Source organism: Quercus lobata, chromosome 2 (assembly GCF_001633185.2).
Source record: "Quercus lobata isolate SW786 chromosome 2, ValleyOak3.0 Primary Assembly, whole genome shotgun sequence".
In the NCBI taxonomy this organism is placed as follows: Eukaryota; Viridiplantae; Streptophyta; class Magnoliopsida; order Fagales; family Fagaceae; genus Quercus; species Quercus lobata.
This window is the reverse complement of record NC_044905.1, coordinates 17379100-17385596: the sequence shown is the minus strand read 5'-3', so window position 1 is coordinate 17385596 and position 6497 is coordinate 17379100.

Sequence of the window (6497 nt, the reverse complement as noted above, 5' to 3'; positions counted from 1 at the left end):
GTTCGGGCCCATTTACATACGAGCCCATCCGTGGGTCGCTAAAAATTGTGTCCTTACAGTTTGTTTGTTTGTTTATTTATTTATTTAAAATATGCAATATAAGCCAGTCTAACCAACCACACTGTTAGGAGCTTTACTTGTTGCTAATGATGGCATGAGGAATGAGGGTGTTTGGGCAGCATTGGGCCAATCACTTGGCCTCATGTTTTCTCAACATACTCATGACTCCTCATGCTAGACTAGTGATGCTCCTAAGGGCTCTTTGAGGGGGACCTGTCCAGTTTCCCTACTTGAGTTGGATTGATGAGCGGGGATGAGGGAGCAGCATGTGGAGGCACCTTGCTCCACATGATGCCCCAAGGCCATAGCAAAAGAGGGCCATGGTGGGCAGAGATGAATTTTGATGATGGGTAGCAGCAAGAAGTGCTAACCCTATGTGGTGGTGCATGGCATTGGTGGCTTAATTGTTGGTTTTTTGTGTGCGGGCTTAGTGGCTTGAGTGCAAGGCATGGCTCCATGGCAGAGGAGGTTCATGGTGGGCACAGATGGATTTTAATAATGGGCAGCAGCAGGTGGTGCTGACCTTATGTGGTGGTGCATGACATTAGTGGCTTAGTTGTTGGTTTCTTGTGTGTGGGCTTAGTGGCTTGAGTAAAAGGCAGGGCTGGACTGCTATGATAATTAAATGTTGTGTGCAAGGCATTGGGCTAGTAAGGGCTGGCTAAATGCATGGACAAGTGCTAGTGGGCTAATGGCAATTACTTTATGTGCTACATGTGGGCATGCTGTGTGAGCTATAGTGCTGATGGGAGGCATTGAGCATGGCCCAAGCCTCCCAAAACATGTGAGAACATATTGTGTGGGCTACTAGAGGATGGGCAGAGGCCCCATGGTCTGCTGAGACATGGGTTGTGCATGTGCAGTATGTGTAGTGGTAGTTACTAATCAGTTACCAAGCAATTCCTAGTTTTCCTAATGATCAGACCTGCTGTGTAAAGGCTGGAAATGTCGAGAGCAGGACAAGACAGCATCAATTGAAGGTGTCCTAAGTTAGAACACAAGTGGCAAATTGTCCAAGACCCAAGCAATTACTAGGCAGTAACTGTCATAGCAGTTAATTATGTGTATTTAACCCTAAGGCTGTTGGGGGTGTCAACAGCAGAGTGTATTTGACCTTGGGAAAATTCTGTGTAATTCTCAAGGGTTGTAAAATAGTTTCCTTTGTACTTGAGATTAAGTAATAAAGGTTGGGAGTGGGTTCCTTGTAAATATTATATGTGTTGTGTGTTTATACGTCTTTATATAATCTGTTCTAAGTGCTATTGCAGTGTAAAAATATTTCCATCTAGCCCACTATTGTAAGAGCACGTGTTTGATGCAAAAGGAATTTTAGAACTTTTGAGGGGAGTGAGTAGTCTATTCTAGAAAGTGAAGACAAATTTTTCCCAGAAATTATTGGAGTGGATGCATATTGCAAGAGCATGTCCCTTTTTTTTTTATGATTGACAAGATTTTATGGATCATTGTAATCATAGATAGTAGATATGCCATTCATCTATTAAAAAAAAAAAAAAAAAAAATCTAGTATACCCTTGTATACTTTGATGGATTGATTCTTCTCATCAATAAAACTTATAACTTAATAAAAAGAAATGAAAAAGATGTTTTGTTTGTTTATAGTACTTTCATTTGAAATTTCTTCATCAAAGAATTTATGACATTATTGTTATAAATATTATTCAAAGGTATTTATAAGAGATTACGAGTATGACATCCCTGATATAAAAAATAATAATAATAATAATAATAATAATAAGAAAATGAAAAAGATGTTTTGTTTGTTTATAGTACTTTCATTTGAAATTTCTTCATCAAAGAATTTATGACATTACTGTTATAAATATTATTCGAAGGTATTTATGAGATTACTCGTATGACATCACTGATATAAGAATAAATAAATAAAAACTTTTTTTTAAAGAAATTGATATAAATAAACCGTTTATTTTTTTTTTAGAGAGAGGATATAAATAAACTTGGTTGGAAGGAATCATGCTATATTCTAGGCTATATTAATGTTTTAATTTCATATTCAATGTTTCTTTAGGAACACCCAAGTGGTAGGCTTAACGGACTTAAAAAAGACATGTCATAAATTCAAACATTTCAAGTTTCATGAAATTTTTAGAATATTGTATGAGCATGAAATGAAATAATCTTGTCATTTTCAATAAGTATTTTCCTCGTCATGCTCAAGATTTTAATAGTACATTTCACAAAATCCAAGCTTTGGAATGCTTTATCTATAACATTGTGTTGTTATAGTTAAAAGGAATTTTATTTGTTTTAATAAATTTTAATTTTTAGATTTGAGAAAGCTTTGTATTATTTTTTTAAAATTTATTGTATTTACTTATATTTAATTAAAACATTTTTGTTGAGTAAGTCCCTTATTATTTATTAATAAAGCTGATTAGTTGTTAAAAACCATTAGTATTCCGTTGCAAATTTAGACCTCTCACTAAATAATCTCTTAACTTTTTCAACACTTTCCTCTTAGTTTGTAAAGCATGTAAATACTTTGAGATTCTTATTTTCACTTTCCAAAAATCTTAAAGCCATATATATTATAAATCAAGTACGTTTTTGCTGGTTTCAATTTTAAAGTTGAAAGATGGGCACGTGCATTCTAGACAAAAATCTCCAATGATTGATAAGGACAATTGCTCAATTGATAATTTAATTGTGTCTCATGTCGGCTGCTGATATAGCTGATCCAGTTCAATACTTATATGTTCTAACCCCACTCCACACATCCATCAATATGACCTGTTTATCAAACTGATAATGACAACAATAACTTCTACCCCAAATAATAATAATGACAATAACAAACCATCAAGGAGCTAGATGATTTTTTTTTTTTTTTTTTTTGAGAATGATTTTTGTAGCTTAGTTGGTAGCAAAAGTTGTTCTCTTAAAGAGTTTAATTAATAAAAGGTAAGGTTATTAAAGATGCAATATGTTATAAATGTAGTGAATTTTAATTAGCTCAATTGATGACGTTTCTTAACGTTGAATAAATTTTCTCCTTAAAAAAAACCACATTGGTGTATTAAAATGTTGATAAAAATTAATCACAATAAAACTAACAACATAGAATTGTGTGTGTCTATATATATATCTTGTAGAAAAATAACTTTCCATCATTTGTGCCTATATATAGCTTAAACTAGGATTGTTGAAATGGTTAATAAAAAAAGAAGAAGAAGGATTTTTTATGTGTTTAAAGGCTTACAAAGTAAAATAATAACGGATATTTCCATATTTGTGCCATGTATTTAAAATTGTCTAAACCAAAAATTCTAGGGGTTCATAATCCACTGACATTCCATAATATAAAAAGATGCTTTTATTATTTTGTTTAAATTTTATTTTTTATTTTTTATTTTTTTTATTTTTTGGTAAACGGTGCATTGCATTAACTAACGAACAACAAGTCTATTACAAAAAACAATGCCAGCTTTATCACTAGCCAGCATCTCATCCACCACATCCGGTGGTTTAAACAAAAAAAGAAAATCAGTTACAATAAGTTCAGCTCCCATCCTTGCTGGTTAGCGTAGCCATTCGCTTCCCTGAACACATGCACCACCAAGGAGTTAGGGAAAGTCTGAATCAAGTTCCTACATTCAGATAAAAGGGGTTCAAGCATTAGATTAACCATTGAAGGCCTTGAAACAAGCTGTACAATAAACTCAGCATCCATCTCAATATAGATGTGGGGACCAGTCAAACAACAGGCCCATTAAGGTCAAGATCGTGGGGCCTATGGCCCATCCGAGGATGCATATCCTTCCAAGGAGGCCAAGTCAGGTCATAAGGGTAATTACCGAGGGAGGGTGGTAGTCAATATCACGAAAGTAGAGTTCTGTATTCGTCCGAGGACGCCATACTCCTCGGCAGTATGCGTCCGAGGACGATCAGGACGCGGTCTTGTTACAACTAAACCTCGGAATTATGTCACCACTGAAGATAGGATAACAGACCAAGGGTAAGAAAGAAAAGGCAAACAAATATCTATAATTACAGCTGTCTCCGCATTAATTACCTCTCAACCAACTCTCTGGCCGCATTAATGTGGAGGTGATACCTGAACAGTACAGAGGCAGCCTTACAGCTGCCCATAGGAAGTTCCAGGAGGTGCTAGATGGGATAGAAAGAAATCCTCCAAACCCAACCTACACATGTGTGGTGAGAATGGAATGCAAAGGGTGGTATATAAACTGAAAGAAGAACATGCAAGGAGAGGATCGGAACAAAAAAGAAAGAAGGAAAGTATAGACTGAAGAAGAAGAACGTAAAAAAGCAAAAGAACTGTATCGATTACCAAAACAAAACGATCATTATGCCAACTCTGAGCTTTCAATATACGTGAGGGTGAATCTTTTCATTACATAAAAGTTAATCTAGTTCTTAACACCCACGTTCTACAAATTATATTATTTGGGCCTATTTACGTGCGAACCCAATATCGTTTTGGGCCGTTACAAATCGAATCCTTACAATTGGCGCTGTTTGTAGGAAGAGCTTGTGTTAACTTAAAGGACTTCCGGTGCAACGTTTCTGATGGAGGAAGTGGGTCCACATCACCACGCGGCGGGACCGCATCAGGAGGATGCCAACCTGCACCAGGCAGAGTCAAGGGGCTCCCAACATGGTGATCCCCGAAGGAGTCCCGAACGGAGAGAAGGCCATGAGGGGAGTGTACGTACAACTCATACCACCAGAAGCCACTCTCATGGGAAGAGTCACGTCTCCCACGTGAAGTATGATGGGAATCTGCAACGTGAGATTGCAGATTTGAAGAGAGAGTTGCACCATGCACAGCGAGAGCACTCCCCACCTTGCTCCGAACCATCATCTGAGGAGTCGGATGGAGCTAGTTGTAGGCGAAGATCGAGAACTCCGCCAAGCGAAACTTTCTCCTATGAAGAGGAGCACCGCCATCGACGTAAGCGTAGAAGTCCACCTAGCAGGGGCTTAGGAAATGATGCCATGAACAAAGTCTTGAGTCAAATTTCCAAGTCGCCCTTTACAAGAAATATAGACGATGCGATTCATCCTCGGCGATTCCATCAGCCTACGTTCTCTCTGTATGATGGCCATTCAGATCCGATGGAACATGTAAGCTATTTCAGCCAGAAGATGGCTATCTACTCCAGGGACGAGGCTTTGATGTGCAAAGTTTTTCCATCGAGTTTGGGTCCGACGGTGATAAGGTGGTTCAACGGCTTAAGGGTCAATTCTGTTGGATCTTTCAAAACACTAACTCGGGCTTTTGGTGCTCGCTTTATTACATGCAACAGGACTCCTCGGCCTTTGGGATCTTTGCTGACTCTGTCTATGCGAGAGGGCAAGACTCTAAAAAATTACTCGGATAGGTACTGAGAAATGTTTAATGAAATAGAGGGAAAGAACGATGCTGCGGCTATAACCACTTTCAAAACTGGTCTCCCAGCTGATCACGATTTGAGGAAATCCCTGACGGGTAAACCTGTCACCAGTGTACGCCAACTGATGGACAGAATAGATAAGTACAGAAGGGTAGAGGAAGATCAACTTTAGGGAAAAGGAAAGGCCAAGGTGATCCCTCAGGAGATGAGGGATTTCAAGTCGGACCGTTATAATAGCAGCCGACCCCGGAGGGATTTTGTTAGGCAGTCGGGTTCGGCGGAATCCCCAAGTGGTTAATGCAATATTTCGAGAGCTAGTGCAGCAAGTTTTGGAAAAGATAAAGAACGAGTCATTCTTCAAATGGCCGAACAAGATGGCGGGAGAGCCTAGGAAACGTAACCTGAACTTATACTGCCACTATCATCAGGATCATGGGCACACGACGGATAATTGCAGGAATTTATGGGATCACTTAGAACAATTGGTCCGTGAAGGGAAATTAAAACAACTCTTGCATCACTCCAGTGGAAGGGCGAGCCAAGCAGGTTCAGAGGTGCGTGGGGACGCTTCATCAAGACTCCCTCTGGGTACGATTAACGTTATCTTTGCGGCCCCGGGAAGGACTGGATCTTGCCCTTCCAGAGTATTATCGGTGTCCCGATCCCCGGCCGAGGATCATTCCCAAGCATTGAAGAGAGCCAAGGTGCGTGTCCCCCTAATTCTAGGCTTTTCAGATGAGGATATGGTTGGGACCATATAGCCCCATGAGGATGCTTTGGTGGTAACGTTGAGAATTGGCGGGTACGATGTCAGAAGAGTGATGGTTGATCAGGGTAGTACTGTGGATGTAATGTATCCAGACTTGTACAAAGGGTTAGGTTTGAAGCCAGAGGACTTAACAAACTACAACTCTCCTTTAGTAAGTTTTGAGGGAAGGATGGTCACTCCCAAAGGACTGATCAAGCTGCCTGTGCAAGCAAGTACGGATGTGGTGGAGGTGGACTTTATTGTCATAGATGTTTTTTCTCCGTACACGACTA